Source organism: Panthera tigris, chromosome D4 (assembly GCF_018350195.1).
Source record: "Panthera tigris isolate Pti1 chromosome D4, P.tigris_Pti1_mat1.1, whole genome shotgun sequence".
Classification (NCBI taxonomy): domain Eukaryota; kingdom Metazoa; phylum Chordata; class Mammalia; order Carnivora; family Felidae; genus Panthera; species Panthera tigris.
Window position 1 is genome coordinate 33,063,970 of NC_056672.1, and position 19,840 is coordinate 33,083,809.

The 19,840-nt window shown below is 38.9% G+C and overlaps 1 pseudogene; it reads right to left on the reverse strand.

Moving 5' to 3' along the window:
• Window positions 1-480: 480 nt before the first annotated feature.
• Window positions 481-18,879, reverse strand: LOC102960423 (annotated as a pseudogene).
• Between the last annotated feature and the right edge of the window lie 961 nt (window positions 18,880-19,840).

Consider the following 19,840-nt stretch of genomic DNA (forward strand, 5'->3'; position numbering starts at 1 on the left):
GGGCTATTGGCAGGGGAAGGCAATGAGGAGAAGGACGGAGAGATAATTGGTAGGAAATAGAGCCCTGAATGCAGACAACAAGTCTGACTGGTAAGGGAAGGAGTAGTGGCTAAAAAGATGAGTAATAGATGCTTTTAAAAATTGTGTGTGGTAAAATATCATCATGCATAATCAGCAAAGCAATCATTTCAGAAGAAAAATGACTTTCTGTTAATAATCTCAATCATACCTGCAGTGTATAGGTTATGGGACTTTTCATGCTACTTGTGGGTTAGAAAGGATAACCGAAAGTTATTCTTTTTTTTATGGGTGGTAAAGCTGAACCACAGAAAAGTTTCTCGAAGAAATAGACAAGGAATTGAAGTTTATCCATAAATATCTTCATTGATTTTTGTTTAATGCAGAAAAGTATGATGCACTGTGTTAAGAAAACAATTTTGCCGTAATAGCCACATGTTGGAAAAGTCTAAAATTTTAAGGCTACTCGTATATTAATTTTGGTACATGTCCAATGGAAGATAATTCACACTCCAGTAACATCCTCAAGATACTGAAGTCTGTCTTCTGGATTGGTGCATTGAAGGCTGGACTAATACTAAGACCCAGGACCAGTCCGGTGTCCACTGGATCAATAATCCTGTCATCCTACAGCCTTGCACTGGAATAGTAAGGGTTTCCTTCCTCTTCAAACTTCTTAATGACTGGCTCTTTTAAAGCTGCTTCATCTGCACTGGAGAATTGTTTTCCTTCACGTGCTCTTTGGTCCTTTGCTACTGTGGCCAACACATTGGCTGCCTGCTCTCCTCCCATCACTGAGACATGAGTGTTTGGCCACAGGTAGAGGAATCTTGGGCTATATGCTCTGCCACACATCCCATAGTTTCCAGCCCCATAGGATTCCCCCAATGATGACAGTTATCTTAGGCACATTGGCACCGGCTACAGCAGCCACCATCTTGGCACCATCCTTGGCAATTCCTTCTGCCTCATAGTCTCTACCAACCTAAATCTGGTAATATTTTGAAGGAACAGCAGAGGAATATTCCTTTGGCAGCATAACTGGATGAAGTGAGCACCTTTTTTGCAGATTCAGAAAAGAGAACTCCATTATTTCCTATGATACCTATAGGGTATCCAAATATTCTAGCAAATCCTGTAACTAATGTGTCTCCATATAAGGCTTTTGAATCTGCTTCCATCCATGATTCTAGCAATGACCTCTTGGATATCAAAGTTCCTCTTAAGGTTAGTGCCAACTATTCCATACAATTCATTAGCAGGAAGCAAAGGATCTTTAGAAGGCTCAATGGAAACATCCAATTTCTTCTGATAATTTAGATTCCTCACAATTTTCCTAGTTATGTGAAGGGCATGAGGATCATCCAAAGCATAGTAGTCAGTTACTCCAGACTTTCTGCAGTGCAGATTGGCACCTTCAAGATCCTCAGCTGAGACCTCTTCTCCAGTTGCGTCTTTAACCAACTGGGGTCCTCCCAAGAAAATGGTACGCTGCTTGCGTACAATGATGTTTTCATCAGCCATTGCAGGCACATAAGAACTACCTGCCATACAGGAGCACATGACCACCGCTATCTGTGCAATATTTTGAGAAGACATAATTGCCTGATTATAGAATATATGGCCAAAGTGATCTCGATCTGGAAATATTTCTGCTTGCCAATGTAAGTTTGCGCCTCCTGAATCAACCAAGTAGATGCAGGGGAGCCTGTTTTGCATTGCAATTTCTTGTGCCCACAAATGCTTCTTCACAGTCACGGGATAGTGGGTCCCTCCTTTGATGGTGGCATCATTGGCAACAATTGTAATTCTACTCCTGATACTCTCCCAATGCCTGTAATGCCACTGGCACGCACCTCCTCATTAGCATATAACTGGTAACCTGCAAACTGGGATAATTCCAGAAATGGAGACGCTGGGACTATAAGACTGTCCACTCTTTCTCTGGCTGAAGGTTTTCCTCTTGATATGCGGCGTTCTCGGGCTTTCTCACTGCCTCCTAATCTTATTTTCTGTGCTTGTTCATGGAGCTGATTTACAAGTACTTTCATCTGTTCATAGTTTTCCTGGTAGATGGCAGAACCTGAGTCCGGCTGGGTACCCAGTGTGGCCACTGAGTCCCTGTAATAAGTGCGCTGGCCGGGGACAAGGGCGCAAGCGCACCGCTGCAGGGCTAACCTCAGGGAAGCCCACTTGACAGCCTGTCCGGAGGGAAGAACTAGCGCAACACAGCGGCCTACGCAGGTTCAGAGTTGGCTATTTCCCAGCTGGCTTCCCTGATTCGGGATACAGCTCAGCTCACGTCCTTACAGACCAACCCGCCTGAAACACCGCAAAGTCTCAGGCCAGCCACAGTGTATGTCTCTTCATTTGTAACAATAATAACAACAAAAATAATGAGTTAACCCTAACTGGGCATTGTGCAAGCCTTCTTTTTTGTTTAAAAGTCATAGCAATCTGAGAAGTAGTCACTAGAATTATCCTCAGAAAGACTGTATAACTTACTCAAGGGCATCTAGCCATTGATGGGGGGAGGCAGGATTTTTGCCAAGGAAGTTTGACCACAGTGCCATGCTTCTCACTGTTGCACCATACTAGTAGCATTGATGATAAATGAGCCTGTGGGGAAACAGCTTGTGGCAGACCAAATAATGGCCCCCCAAAGATCTCTATATCCTAATGCCTTAAACCTGTGAATGAATTACCTTACATGGCAAAAGGGACTTTACAATGGCAATTAAATTAAAGATATTGAGATGGGGAGATTACCTTGGATTATACAGATGGTCTTAAAATAATCACAAAGGTTTTTATAAGCTGGAAGCAGGAGGATCAGAGTAAGAAAAGGTTATGGATAACAGAAGCAGAGGTCAGAGTGATGAGCAGAGGGGCCATGAGCTGAGGAATAGAAGCAGTCTTGAGAAGCTGGAAAAAGCAAGGGAACAGATTTCTCTCCTAGAATCTCCAGGATAAATGAAGTCCTGTCAACGTATTTTGGACTTGTGACCTCCAGAGCTGTGAGATAATAAATTTACATTGTTTTAAAGCACTAAGTGGTAATTATTAGCAAATATTTAGTTTTGGCAATTTGTTACAGCAGTCATAGGAACTAATACACAGCTGATGTAACCTGATGATAGTTACACCCTGCCCTTGTTAGGAAGATACCTACACAAGGCCTCAAATCTGCTTAACTGCTCCATAGACCTTACTCTGGAGTGAAATGCCCTGTTGGTTTTGAGGTTTGGATTTGCTTGCTGCTTTATTTATCAGTACATAAATACATGCCATTTCAGAAAGTGGATGCCATTCCCCAGCATATTCACAGCAATCAAAATAGCAAACAGACTGAAAATTGCCATAATAGCGCTTATTCTTGTCCTCACTTTGACTTATAAAATGACATGCTTACAAGATTTGTAAAAATCTCAGTTTTGCTTTGCTCCCTCCCTTTTTTCTAGATCTTTCTTTTCCCTCTCTGCTAAGAAATTTAGCCTCTTAGCATAAGGTTTCCTTACACTGACATATATTGTGAGCTTTGTTTTTCTTTTTTTTTAAGTGAGCATATTTTTCTCTTTTAATTATTTTTATGACATGTGTTGGGTTAGCAACAAAAGGGAGCTTTGAAATGGAAAACATAAACATGAGGAATGCAGAGTCTAAATTAATTTCCCCTCTGACTTAGGGGAAACCATTGTTGGTCTCTATTTGAGTATATCAAAATTATGTGGTAAAGAAAGCAGGATTATTTTAAACTTTAAAAAGAAGAGAAGGACATTAATATCCTTTGGATACCTACTATATGTCTAATGCCTTATGCATGCCATCATATTTACTTCTAATAATTTGTAAAGGTTAGGTATTTTCCCCATATTTTGGATGTGGAAGAGCAAAATAATTTACACAAAATGTCACAGATTTGAAAGAGAAGAGCCAGATATTACATGAGGCCTAGACTATTATAAACCCCACGAAGAATGGTTTTCCTTTCTGTGCTGCCTCCAAGGCAAAGAGTGCATTCTCCCTCATGGGTCACCATCAAGTAGCTTTCAGAGAATTTCCTGATACCTGGGAGCAGATTACAACTATGGGTCCTACTTCTTTTGTTCATGCCATTTTCCTCCTACTTGGAAGTTTCCTGTCTGCCTTCAGTATCCCCTCCACTTCAAAGTCATCCTCCTGTTCTCTGAGTTCCTCATTGACTCAAATCCTTGCTTTCATTCTTTCTTTTCATGAGCTTGTAATGTTTGATAGAGACAGAATGTTTGGCAGAGAAGGCCTTTGCAATATTACTATGGCAAACCTAGTCTATCCACAACACACTTCACCCCAAAATATCATTGTCTCCCATATACTTGGAAAACTGGATTGTTCCCTTGGCGATTAATTTCAAATGCTGGTGTCTGTTACAAATAAATCTGCTAAAGATGACACTTTTGTAATGTTATCTGATATAGGTAATATACAAAGAGGCAGAATATAAATTTGGATAATCAAGTATAAGGGGAGAGAAACAGAATAGTGGGATGAAGAAAGATCATAAATAGGCACCTTGGAAAAAGAAAAGCTTCCATGATTTTATGTTAAGCAAAGCTAGATAAGTTAAGACTGAGACACTTGGAGTTGTGGCAAATAGTCCCTTGACAAGCATGGGGTTTTACATTTCCACTGCAGTTTGCTGGTGTAGGCCTCAGTGTTGCTTAAAACCAAAATACGATCCTGCTGAAGACAGGAAAAAGAACATTTGGTGGACAATAGCCTGCCTCAGCATACTGTCTGTTTCCTTTTTTGTCCTCCCACATCCCCCTGATTCATGTTCTGCTATAACCTGAGCTCCTGCAGACTGAACCTATGGGGCACATCATCCAGGCTCCTTTGAACTCTCTTCTCATTGGGTTCAGCCATTGAAGGCACCAGCAGGAGATTTTAGCTTTGGAGGGCAAAGAAGTTGGGGCATTTCTTTCTTGCTGCTTCCTGTTCCATGCTATGGTTCTGGTAAGGTCTATACCTTTTCATTACTGTAGATACTATAGATAGGGACCGATATATGAAGTCTCACTGGACTTCAGTAACACACTTTTCTTCCTTTGCCCCATCATATGTAGGAGCAATAATGACTCTCCACTCTTGCTAACTTCTGGGTGCCTCAACCTCTTCACTGGTCAGTTTAAGTCACCCACTCTTAATATGAATAGTCCCCTCATCAAAACCTCTTCAACTCAACCATCTGTGTATAAGTCTATTTCCTGATGTTACCCTAACTGAGGACAATTTCCTTTTCACGACCTCCTGAATAGAGAGCTTCCCTGAAACCATGATTATTTCATTTTTCATTTTGTTCCAGTACCAGAGTCACCCATGTTTTTAAATCTCAAGATCATTTGTTTACTTGTTTTCCTTTGTATATAGGGAAATAATCTCACCTGTTTCACAGGGGAAAATAAAGTAAAGTAGTACCTCCTTAAAAGTAGCATGGGTTTGTTCCTTTGGAGGATCAAATTAGTGCCTCCCTAGAAATAAAATCCACTGTTGAAACAAGACCCCACTCTATTTCCTTAGTGTAAAATCTGACAAGGTTTTCCTTATCATAGAACATTGGAGTCACAATGGGGTTCCACTGTGCTTGTTTCTGAACCCTACAGTGTCACTTTATGGGTGCACAATATCTATGTCCCTATATGTTCTAGACATTTTTAGAAAATTTAACATAGCTATCTGCAATAAAATGTTATGAAGAGTTGGAGTCTTACCTCAACCAGGCAAAAGCCTGATTAAAAAGATCTTGTGCTGGCCCTGAAGGTCAGTATTTATAGCACTATATTATTTATAAATAATGTGAGAATTATTATAGCAATAAAAGTTGGTGTTCCAAAGAATGGGCATATTAGGGATGGCTAAATTATGGTGACATTGAGACCATAGGTCACATCTGAAGCTTCCTTTCATACCAGTGGAAAATTACTACCAATTTGACTGCAAAGCTATAGGAAAGTCTTGAAAGACATAGAGAGCGGTGGGGAAATTTCTATACATTTAACTAGGGGGAGAAATGAGGAAGACTAGGTGGATCCAAGGAGGCTGGAAGACTTGAATGATCTAGCATTCTTGCTCAGTCTCAACGTTTCTGCCTAACTTTTTTTTTCCTCTGAATCTGACTAAAGTCCTGCTTTCAAATAGAAATATGCAGCTGAAGAAACTCCTGCGAGAGGATGAGATTGGATACTGTGTCTTCCACTCTCTCAAAAGAGAACGTGTCAGGTTAATCACAAATCATGAATCAGACCTTAATCCTCAAGCCCCTCCACCCCTCCCATAAAAGATCAGACAACCCTGTAGTTCCCTGTTCAAACACTGCATGGCCAAGGCTCAGACAATTGACAAATTTAAGAGACAGCTATAGGAAAGTCTCATTCTCTTGAAGGAAAGTTTTAGAACTCAGAATTGTTGGAGCACTCTCAGGAACTATCCCTATGGAGATAGGGTCCACTTGATTGCCGGTGAACACAATCTTATCACAAGACCTGTGACTTTTTTTTTTAATTAACACTCATTTTGAAAGACTGTAGTCTATATGATGTCCCTACCTCACCCCTTCTCTGATTTAAATGCCTCTTAAACTGGAAGATCAGTTTTCATTCAAAAGCTGAGTTAACAGGTGTTTATTACTCTAGGAATCAATCCAGTTTTAAAAGTTCAAGTCCACTTCTGGCTAATTCTGAAACATTTGAGATGGGAAAGAGCTCAGAAAATGATTTTCAAAACCAGTCATCTAATCATACATACTGTTTCTGGCTGTGGGCAAGAAATTGATTTAGTGAAGAAAAACTATTCTGTGGCATTTGTAATATAAGAACTACCAGGAGAGTCTCACTCTGCTGGAAGATCTCTTTGTCCAAAAAGTATCAGAGATGCAAGTACACTTCTGGGCAACTGGGGGGAAGCAAAATAACCTTCCCATCCTTTGATAGACTGCCATCTCTCTCTCTTTTTGTTTTGTTTTCCCCGTGTTTTAGCACTTTAAGTGTTTACTTTTTTTCCTTGGGGTTTGTTTCATATAGCATAAAATTTGTGTAAATATTTTTTTCTTTCTTTAGAGAAAATTCATTCTTCTGGAGGTCTGTTAAAGTTCTTAGGCAACCTTCAAACTACTAATTATGTAGAGATTATACTGGGAAGGAAGCAGATTCTATTCAAGGGTGATTACCATGTAATCCAGACAGCATAAATAGTAATGTACTTAGTGCAGAAGAGTTTGCAAAATGCACAACCATTTTTTGGCTATGTGGCCTGGGGAAAAAAGAAGAACCCACACACTTGTGATTTATGATTCCTTCATTTCTGTTAGGAGCTATCTTATTTACATTTCTAATCTTTTCCTTATGAGAATAAAAATAATCTTTGGTATAGCATGTTTCTTCTTCCCTTGACATTCTGCATCCTTGGGTCAGTGTTGGACTGCTTAACCCTGGAGTTTGTAGGACAGCATTGTGGAAGTAGAAGAAAAGCCACTAGATTTAGTTGGCTGGAAGGCAAGTTTTACCATGTATTTCTATAATCTGTATTCCTATATTATTTTCAGTTCCTGCCACACAAACTTTTGCACTTTGGAAAAACATAAAGATCTAGTTTTCCAGATTCAAGATTTAAGATTTCATGTTTGAAAATTCACTATGTACTCTCCTGTGGTTTCAAATTCCTCTACTCTTAAATTAATAGTGGATTGAAAGATACTAACAAAAGGTGTTTAAAAATTGACATTTAATTGAGACTTTTCCCCAAATGGAACCTGAAGAATTCCAAGGCACTTCCAAAGAGAAAGTTGGCATGTGTCTCAAATACAGACCAAATTTTATGAATTTGCCAATCTTAAGTATTATAAATAGTCTATTCCATCTCACTTAATTAGGGAGGATAAAATATGTCTTCTATTATTCTTCATTGTGGTGACATTTAGTTGATCTTGAATGTATGGATTATTTCTCCAGTTGCTTCATATGTTTATTAACCACATGAACCATATCATTTAATATTTTGTCTCCCCCCCAACACTGCACATATATTCTTATGTACTCAAAACTGACACAAACCTCTGAAGCTAAAGTTCATTGTAATAATTCTGCAAAAGCATCATCAGTCAGAATAGACTAGAATATGCTGCAGCAACAACAAATGAAAATATCACCAACTGATAGCACCCTGGGATTCAAACAAATACAGCATTCTCTAGATGGCATAGTTCTTATATCATGGCAGAAAATGAGAGATATTGAACCACGTGTGGGGTCTTAAAGCTGCTGCTTTGAGGGGACATGCATTGCTTTTGCCCACATTTCATTTCTCAAAGTCTTATGGCCACTCACTGAAGAGAGGAGAAGTGAAATACTGGGCAAACAATAACATAATCTCCACAGGAGACATAGGGGTTAGAAAGAAGACATATTGGAGCAATGTTTAGTCTGCATATCCTTCCAGCCTTAGGCCAAGCACTTAACAGCCATTATTCACCACTTCCCTGTCTCTCCTAACCTTGGGTATGATTAAATTAATTGGTTAAGGAAAGCTGGTATGTATTTCATGTGATTAATGCGTTGGAAAACAATTGCCATAGATTGCATTGATTTGTTTCATTTTACATACTTGAAATTAGAGGCTTATGAAGTCTACATGCAAATTTATGCAAAGTGGAATGCAAATTCATATTGTGAGCTATGAGTCCTGGCACTCCCCCCTCCCCCTAGAAAAAGAACTGCACCATTGAATATGCATGTGCTGCATATGGTGCTGCTCTTTTCAAATACCGACTCAGAGCCAGCAGCCAAATAAATCCCAGTGACATCGACTGAGCTACAAACAAAAGTTTAAAGTCATTTAAGAACAAAAATTGAGCTCCAAAGTCTCAATATTTTTAGGGTCAATATCTTCAAACAAGATTTGAGTTAACAAATGCACTATTCCCTGGACTGAGCTCTGTGTAGATGGGCAGAGGCATATTGTTGAACAAAAGAGGTACTGGCGGAACCCATCCTAGAATTTCATTCTCTTGATTACTTGCTTCTGGTGATCACTTGGCTGACTGGATCAAATAAATCTTCATTGCCACGAGCCAGTGCCCATGTGTGCTGACAATATTTCTCCCTCATTTGTACCCATCAGTGGGGGATTCTGGTTCCAAGATTCAGACAGGGAGTGATTATTAAGATAGTCTCAAAGAGAGGAACAAATTTTGCACCTGAGTGCTTTCAAGTCAGGCATAGGGGAAAAATTAACCACTTGTAGGAATCCCAATTAGAAACAATATTTTGATTGGCCTGCAGGTGGTACTCAGATGATTCTTTGGAGCTCATTCTGTTCTTGTGAGACCCCCAATTTTGCTTTGATACTAAATACATGTAAAATATTTTTGGTAAATGTTTATAAATAAACTGATAAGGGGCACAGTCTCAAGAGGGTTCTTCTAATTTGATGCTAATGAATTCAGTTATTTAGTTATTCATCCATTTATCAAATACTATTTTGGTTACTCTCCAAGTACCAGGCAGGGACCTGGGGGTACAAGAATGAATGACAAGCATCCCCTGTCCTTGAGGAGTACCAACCAACCTACTGAGCTACCTGAAGCTTTTCATAGTGTCAAGGACACTGTCTTTGGGTGGCTTTTAAAACTAAAGGCATATGAATCACATTAAGAAATATACTAGGTGGGAGGAAGAAGCAATGATAATTTTTTCATGTGATGTTTATGGAACAATCCTCCATTACAGCAACTGTTTTTATAAAAATCTATTCAGGAAAATATTTCTCAGCCACAGTTTAGGTTTCAAACAATATTTAGTACAACAAAATTTCAGTACAATAAATGTGTTTCAAATGTCCCCTGGAGTTTGTCATAATAGGATTTGATCTATGAGTTTAAAAAATATGCCCAGTGGTTTAGATATTTTACTTATAAATAATTTCCCAGAGAGAATGGGAAAGGGAAATATAAGCTATGTTGGAAGCATAAAATGACCTAGGGGCTAAGGGACGTACATCTTCTCTATTTACCTTTGGACTGTGGCCTTAAGACAATCATTCAAGGGGCTCCTGGGTGGCTCAGTCAGTTAAACAACCGACCTTGACTCAGGTCATGATCTCATGGTTTCTGAGTTCGAGTCCCCGGTTGGGCTCTATGCTGACACCTCTGAGCCTGGAGCCTGCTTCAGGTTCTGTGTCTCCCTCTCTATCTGTCCCTCCCCCACTCATTCTCTGTTTCTCTCTGTCTCAGAAATAAATTAAAAAAAAAACAAAACATTAATTTTTTTTTTAAAAAGACAATCATTCAAAATTGGCATACCAGTGACAAATGTGGCACAGTCCCCCACAGAGATCAATTCAGGAGTGCAAGTTAAGTCATATAAGCTGAGAGGAAGTCTGATGAAAGAAACAATCAAAAGATGGCTATTTTTTTTAAGTTTATTTATTTTGAGAGAGTGAGGGATGAGGAAGGAGTAGCAGAGAGAGGGAGAGAGAGAGAGGGGGAGAGAGAGAGAGAGAGAGAGAGAGAGAGAATCCCAAGCAGGCTCCATGCTGTCAGCACAGATCCTGACATGTGTCTTGATCCCACAAACCTGTGAGATCATGACCAGAGCCAAAAACCAAGATTTGGACACCAAATAGACTGAGAGAACCAGGTGCCCCAAAGGATGGCTATTATTAACAAAAGGAATAATAATCATTATAATGGCACCAAGTCATAGTGTTTAAATATACAGTAAGTACTGAGATAAGAGCATTTATTTGTTACATCAACTCAATATGTTCATTTTATAGGTTATGACACTGAGGCTCAGACAAGTATATAAAGCCTGGTATTCAGTTTGGATCCACATCCTCTTTTTTCCCCAGGTGTTAAACCTCTTCCTGAGGAGATCTTCTCTCCTTCAGCTGAGAGCCAGGGAAGCTGTCAGAACAGGAAAGTACACATTAGCTTAACCTCAGTGAAGGGCAGTTTATAGAAGTCTGCTCATATGTGGGCTATTCAATGAGCTCAACTAATCCAATCAAAGGACCAAAAAGACTACTTCTTCTTTTATTCTTTTTACTAGAAAAAAATCATGGAAGCAGGAGAATGGAAGTGACCCCTTTCTGGTTTCCCACATCTTAGCGTGTTTCAAGTTTGTGGTTACCACATATAGTAGGTTGAACTGTACAAGTTCTAACTCCAGTACCTGTGACTGTGGTCTTATTTGGAGACAGAATTGTTTATATAGTTAACTAAGATGGGTTCATGCTGGATTAGAGTGAGCCCTAAATCCAATGACTGGAACTTTTATAAAAGAAAGAAGATGGAGATTTGGACACAGGGACAGACTACATGAAGATGGAGTCAGGGATTATTAGTGATGCAAGATATAAGCTACAGAATACCAAGGATTGCTGACAACAACCAGAAACTAGGAGACAGTCAAGGAAGGATGCTTCTCTAGAACATTCAGAAGAAGCACAGACCTACTGACACCTTGATTTTGGATTTCTACCCTCAGACCTAGGAAAGAATAAATTTCTATTGGTTTAAACTACTTGGTTTGTGGTATTTGTTATGGTAGCCCTTGGGAAGATAATCTACCACATTTCTTGTCCCTCTCCATTATATCCTCTGTATAGCCACCATCTATTTTTTTGTCTCCATCACTTGAACTGTTGTGGGATTTTCTCTGCTGTGGCTGCAAAGTATTCTTTCCTTTTGCAGTGTATCCTTCCCACCACTGCCAAAATCATTTTTCAGAAATCCAGGTCCAACTATGCCATACCTCTACTGTTCCAAGTTTTCAGTCATCCCTCAACATTTGACATGCCCATCTGTGGACTCAAAACTCCCCATGAGAAGGGTCTAACTCACCTGCACATTATTGTGGTCTCCCATGTCTTTGTCATCTCAGTCCTATGAATCGATGGTTAATACTCACAGTTACTATTATTTCTTAAATATGAATTCAGCCCAAATGGAAGTTTTGCATGCTGTTTCTTTTAACGTTTTATTTATTTTTGAGACAGAGAGAGACAGAGCATGAATGGGGGAGGGGCAGAGAGAGAGGGAGACACAGAATCGGAAGCAGGCTCCAGGCTCTGAGCCATCAGCCCAGAGCCCGACGCGGGGCTTAAACTCACCGACCGTGAGATCATGACCTGAGCTGAAGTCGGACGCTTAACCGACTGAGCCACCCAGCCGCCCCTTGCATGCTGTTTCTATGCCTCTCATTTTTCTTCCTTGTTACTTTCCCATATTTACATACTACAATCTTGCTGAAGATGTCACCGTCTCCTTCTCTTTCAACTCTGAGGCCCATGGTTGTCCTTCCTGCTTCACAAATGCTGTTTCCTCATAGCCTTTCCTAGTTGTACTAATTTGGTGGTCCCTTCCCACTAATGACACTCTCATAATTTCCCCCTCCATTAATAATAATTAAAATTTACTGAATTCTTCCCATGTACCAACCACTGTGCTAAGAACTTAACTTACATAGATTATTACACTTCATCCTCACAACAATCCTACTTGTTAATTTTACAGGAAAAAGAATTAAGGTTAGAATTAGTAAGTGTCTTAGTGGAGATCACATCTTGCTGTAGTTGGCTTAATCTCTGGGCTACTGAAATGTCAGTCCCATGCTGCTCATTATTACACAATACCACCTCTGTGATAGCTTTCTTGCTCTTTAGTTATTGTGATATTTTGGCTCTTCTTGTCTCATATTCTCTACTAAATTTTCAGCCCCTTAAGAGTGGGGTCTACATCTAATTTATGTAGATGTATCAAGCCTCTACAGGGCTTGATGTAGTGTGGAAGACTCTGGATTAGGAGGTAAGACATATCAGTTTTAGATGAAACTCTGCCATGAAGCAATGGTATGACTTTGACCAATCATATCACCTCTGTAGATATCTCTGTGGGCCACTCTGCAAGATTCAATAATTATCATGGCTCAGAGCTTGGGCTGTATTAGGAGAGCAATATACATTGATTTAACTTAATTAAGAGCATGTCTAGTCATGAATGAGACCTTTAGAAAAACTTCAAGGCAAGAGCCCTTGGATGAAATGCTCATTTGACTAATTGTTCTTTTGTCTAAAAACATTGCTTAAAGCTTAAACTGAACACTTTCATGAAAGATCCCCTTAAAACAGAGATGAATTATTTGCTAAAGGCAAGCCTGCTTAGTTTTTTCTATTGTCACCTTAAATCAGATGGATTTTCTATTTGTAACAAGTCTTAATTTATTAAACAGCTCGCAACATACAATGTAAGGCATAATATTTAGTAGTAGATTTTAAAGCCATTTTTAAGGCATCTAGGGTAGTATCAAGATGTTTAAAGATAATATTTAAATTGAAACATTAAAAACAAAAAGATTTCTCAGCTCTTCAACCATCAAAACATTTGGCATCGCTTTCTTTCCTAGGCCCCAAATAGCCATGTAATCATCGCTCTGTGTTTTACATGCAATTCTACAGCTAAGTACATCATTATTTAGACTCCACAGATTATATGGTAATCATGGATTTACTGTAAACCCAATTTAATTTCTACAGAATTACTGACTTTAAGGTTGCAAAACAATATTGTTTACAAGGCAGTATAATAGCACTCAGAATGAATGCTGATTAGAACTAATAAACAAAGGAATGCATAGCTTTCAGGACTAAGCCTAAATAGTTATAGTGATCGATATGGCAATCAACACTTTTTAAGAGCATACCTGTTGAGCACCTGCTATGCAGTCTCTGTACAATTTTACTAAGGATATGGACAAGAAGCAAAGAGTATTTCATTATAAAATTCAAGAATAATCTTTATAATTGGTCAGCTCATTGTCTATTCGCTCGTTCTAACTAATGACACTGATCCTGTGCTTGAGTTCTTGGTTGGGTTAGTATTTGAAGAATTTCCTTAAAACCTAAATGTTGCAAGTTTAATCCATTACACCCTAACCTTTCTCTCACTATTATTTGCCTATTACCAAATAAATGTGTCTGAATTTAGATGCACAGGTGGGAACATGAATGAATAAATTAATACTCGTCAACTCAACAAACTTTGGGATGTATTGGACAGGAGTAAGGATATGGTTTAAAGTTAGTGGTGTTTATTGGTCATAATCTCTGGTGCATAAATTTTAATTGTTGCACAACCTGTGTTGGCCTTATTTGAGGGTGGGGTAGAAAACATGTGGGGAGGATCCATGCAAACTATAGGCCAAATAAAACTTTAGCAGACTTTTGAGAAATCCAGATTGCAACCTAAAGAAGAAAGGTAGTAGGTCTCAAAAGAAGGTGGTGGGGGGAGGGCAGGGGTACATTCTATAATTTTTCTAATATTTCCTATGATAGGAGTTACATTTGAAAGTATCAAGCTACTAGGAAATGCTGAGACTTTTTAAATTTAATAAGGATTGCATATGGTAAAAAGAAGTTACAAACTGGTCAGAAATGGAAGGGAAGAGGATAAATTAGATCTTTTTTGGAAACAAGTGCCCCCTCAAGCCTTTTCACTCATCAGGCTAAAATATCCCTAGAAATCAATGGCAACAATCCAGCTGCATTTGAGATAGTGAATCAATTCTAAGCCAAAACATCCTTGAGTATGGGTATTCTATTTTTTTTTCATGCATTTACTCAACCAATATATAATGAGCTTCTACCACATATCAAGCGCTCTGCTAGACACTGGGGATTTAAAAATCAAAAGACAGATGTGATTCCTTCAGTCTTCAGCCTCATGGAGAAGACAGATATCCACTGAGTTATCTGAAAGAAAAATTATAAATGTTGCTTTAGTCAAATTCTTTTAGTTATAAGAGACCAAACAAAACAAAACCCCAAAACCTTGGCTAAATTAGAGAATGATTTGTTCACAGATCAAAATGGCCCAATCTGTTGGTCATGGCTAAAAGCAGAGGGTTTAGAGTATATATTCTGACTTGATCTCATTCTTTCCATTATTCTTCTGTAATGGTTTCCAACTCAGACAGACTTGCTCCTTGTGTTGACAGAATGGCTGCTAGTAGCTCCATTCATGGCTTTTATCTTCTTAGTGTCCTTATAAAAAAAAAAAAAAAAAAAGTCTTATTTCTTTCCCTGCAGTTCCACAGAAATCTTGAACCTAATTTGTGTTGTTCAAGATTGGTTCAGTTGCTCATTCCTGAATCAATCATTGTAGCTAACAGGATGCATATGTTTTTGGCTCAGGCCAAGGCTCACCTTGCACTAGGGCAGGGTAAACTCCAATCAAATCATATGAAATGAGAAAAGAAAGGATGATTTCATAAGGAAAATTTGGATGAAGTCCTAGGCAGGCAAAAATGATGGACATCTACCACAAATCTTATGATGGCAAAAAAAAAAAAAAAAAATAGGTCATTCTCCATGCTCTCTCCTCTTTCTCATACGAAGCATCTTTTCAAATATGGTTATATTAAAATAATTTTAAAAGGTATTTTGAGCACCTCTTATAGTGTGTAGTGGTTAAATTTATGTGTCAACTTGGCTGGGCTAAAGGTTACCCAGACAGCTGGTAAAACATTATTTTTGGGTGTGTATGTGAGACTGTTTCTGGAAGAGATTAGCATTTGAATCAGAAGACCAAGAAAAGAAGATGGTCCTCCTCTGGAAGAGGTTACTGAGAGGACTTGACAGCTGCACCTGCACCTGGGCAATTGGAGGTCCTCATCCCTCCCCAGTTCTCAAAATGTGCATTCTGCTTGTCTTCCCTGCACCAGAAACTGCCTTAAGGACTGCACCAGAGCTGTCCTGAGTACCATGTTGTTGACACCAATGTGGACAGTGTATGTGAGTAAACCCAGTTAAGCCCTCTATTTAACTTTTAATATTCTGGCATGTGGGTGCAGAGATCTACTCATCTTGAAGTTGCTCCAGTAAGTTCCCTCTCTGGCTTGTTAAAACTGCTACCTACCAATCTGGAGTGGCCTGCCTCTTTATTCATCTCCTTGCCCTCCATGCAGCAGGGCTAATTTGTAAATTAATACCCTCACTAATATGGATGAGCATCATCAAATCTGGTGAGGACCTGAATAGTACAAAAATAAAGAAGAAGGGCAAATTTGTTCTCTGCTTGGGTTGGGGTGCACACCTTTTCTTGCCTTGGGACATCAGTGCTCCTTGTTCTCAGGTCTTCAGATATGGACCAGGACTTTGTACACCATCGATTTCTGGTTCTCATGCTTTTGAGTTTGAATTAGAATTATACCACTGGCCTTCCTTGACCTTCAGCTTACAGACAGCAGATCATGGGATTTCTCAGCCCCTGCAATCATTGAGCCAGTCCTTCATACTAAACCTCTTTCTAGTTATTAATGTATACTCTACTCATTCTGTTTCTCTGGAGAACCCTGACTAATATACAAAATATTATTTTTTAGTTTATTACCCAAGAAATAAGAGCCAAGGATCTTGGTGTCTATTTTAAACATTAAATATGCTCAACTAAACAATCTAAGAAGTTCCAATATATGTATAACATGATACATTAGAATTTAAATGTTTAAGTGCTAAGTAAGGCATGAAGACATTATGGTCTACTATAATAATTAAAAAAGGCAACTTCTATTTGTCCTGTATTTTGTGTTTTAAAAGCATTTTTTGTGTTCTTTCTCAGTTGATTTTAAAATCATCCTTGTCAGTTTGTCGGGGAATATATTTTCATGACCCACATTTTCCACAGGAGACAACAGAGACAGGAAGGGGCACCAAATTCCAAAATAGAGGTTAACAGATGAGAGGGGTATTTCAGTCCTGGATGTAACTTTTCCTCTGGTCTCAGGTGGGTCTATTCTCAGAAGTTCCTTACAGTGGAAGTTCCTGGGTAATCACAAGCACAAGCCAAAGTGGCCTGTCATAAAAAGGCTCTTCTTTTTTACTTTTGAAAGCCCACATTCTAGCTAGCTATATGCAGTTTTTTCTATTCCATAATATAACTGTACTTCTTTTAGTGCTAAAGACTTTTTGCCTCTGTCTTTGAGTAACACTGACCCTAGCTTATTCTGTGACTGTGAGTATCCCCATCACACTTCTGACCATGGGCCCATCACCTGAATTCATAGAGCACAGCACAAGGTTGCAGGGATACGGAGACCTGAGATGTGATTCCTGAAACTGTCATTTTAAGGCTTGAGGAATTCTCTCTTTAGGGGACAGAGAGTGTTGGGTCACAAAGTAACACTCTTCTTTGTGAACAACAGTGACCAGAGAATTATTCAAGTCTTCCCCACCTCAAAAATTCCTTGAAAAAGAAGCATAGCCTCAGTGAGAAAAAAAATATATATATATTTTGCAAGTTTCAGATATTATGCACAGAAAACCCATGTGCTTCTTTGTGTGATCACGTGTTGAGTCCCTTTCACAAAGATATGAATCATAGAGAATGGTTCTACAGGTTTTAAGTTTGCTAAAAACAAACACAATTTCATACCTTTCCAAAATACTTTATTGTTTAGCATCTTCCATGACTTTGTATTCACTAAGTACCTTACAGTTTATTCCTTAATCATCACAGAATCCTTGAAACAGTTTGGCCTGATATATTGCTGTTTTATTCTTTTTATGGATGGGGAACCTAAAGGGAAGTCATGTTCAAAGTTACACACAAGGACCAAAGTTAGAACCCATAAGTCTTAATTACAAATATATTCCAATGAGTCTGGCTTCCTCTCTGCATTTAACCTTGGGTCATTTCATAACCTCTTTAAGTCAAGTGAGAAAAAAAAAAATGTCTGTGTCTGATTTTGCCCACTCTTTATTCTGACCTTGTCACTTAGTAGTCTGGTGATGAAGGGCATGTCACTGAACTTGGACAAGCTTCAGTTTTCTCACTTGTTAAAAGGGGAAATTAAGCCATGTTTTGGGTTGTGATTACTTATAACAAATGTAACAAATGGTAATTGTTGCCATTAAGAATCTTCCCACTCTTCATTCAGCTATTTCTAATCAACATAATTTATCCAATTTTCTCATTTTACTCTGTATTATTGTTGATGATAACCCCCTCGAGGACACAGGCTTCCCCTTATAAATTGCTTCAAAGAGTGGTTCTCAACCTTAACTGAACCTTAGAGTCAGCTGGGCAGCCTTCTGAAATTATCCACTCCTTTCTTTCACTCCAGAGCTATTAAAGAAAAATAAATAAGGGGTGGGTCTCAAGCATCATACTTTTTAAAATCTCCCCAGATGACTCTACTGTGCAAGCCAGGTTGAAAAATCTCTGCTTTATAGACATGCCTGTCATTCCTACCACCTACTTGTAAAGCCATAGCTCTCTCAATATCCAAGATGTGAGTCTTCAGCAGTTCTGGACCTATTAAAAGATAAATAAATGCATAAATTAAGACATATACACTAAGTACAACTCCTGTCAAAGATTAAAAAAAAATACTAAACACCCCTGGAATTAGCTCAAGAACCAGAAGGAATGGAAGCCATCCTGAGGACTTGTTTAAACTGAATCTTTGCCACATAGATTCCTCTAGATCTCAAGATTTCCTTATTTGCAATGCTTTTCCAGTAAATAAGATTCTACCATTAAGAGGTGTTTTTAAATTAACAACAACAACAACAAAAATCTATACCCTAAAAAAAAATATGAATGATTTAAGATGGGCTTATGAAAGGGACAGAGAGTGATCTTACATGGGGTAGGGCTGCCTGGAGCCTCAGGCATGCTGGATACCCCCTCCTCCACCACACCTTTCTGAGGTGGAGACTGGCCTGCCACCCCAGTGGGTCTGGAAAGCAGAGCATTGAGCCAAACAAGATTATTCTTAAGAGTTCAGGTAATTGGCCTTGGGGGTTTTAGACTTACTTGGGATCCATTACCCCTTCCTTCTATTCTACTTCTCTCTTTTGGAATGGGAATGTCCTGTGCCTGTCTCAACACTGTATTTTTGTGGAAGCACATAAATTGTCTGGTTCCACAGGTTCACAGCTGAGCAGTTTGCCTCAGGATGAGTCTACCTCACTCTCACCTATATCTCATTTAGAGGATATTTTGGATGATACTTTGGGCTTTAGACTTTATAGTTGATACTGGAACAAGTTAAGAATTTGAGAACTGTTGGGTTGGAATTAATGTAGTTTGCATTTGAAAAGGAAGGGGAAGAAAGTTAGACCAAATGTGTCTCTCCAAAATTCATATGTTGAAATCCTAATCACCAATACTCTCCCTTTGGGAGGTAATTAGGCCATGTGGGTAAGGCCCTCATGAAGGGAGTTGGTGCCCTTGCAAGCCTGTCTCTCTCTTTGCCCTGTGAGGAAATGAGAAGGCAACTGTCTGCAAACCAGAAAGAGTGCCCTAATCAGACATTGGATCTGCTGGTGCTTTGATCTTGGACTTCCCAGTCTCCAGAACTATGAGAAATAAATTTCCATTGTTTAAGCAGAAAAAAAATAGTAATCTGGGAATACTGGGCCCTTTGGTGGGATTAGGAGGCCTGTAAATAAAACTTTAGTCTCTACTTTTACTCATTATTTGTTTCATGGGACTTTTCACACTTTGTAAATATCATGCAAGTTTGTTTTACATTTACTTAGTCCTCATCTCCCTCACCAGTGGATGCTCAATGCCTTACACAGTGCCTGGACACAAATTAGTAGCTGAATATATATTTATTGAATGAATAAATGAGTACATTAATGAATGAAACCAGTGAGCTTGAAGGGTTAATGAATTAGAAGACTCATTTATCTTTTGTCAAGATCCCTCTCACTTCTGAACATACTGAGAAGCAGTCAATCACTGCTCTAAAGCTAGTGAGGAGATATTCCCTTTGAATCC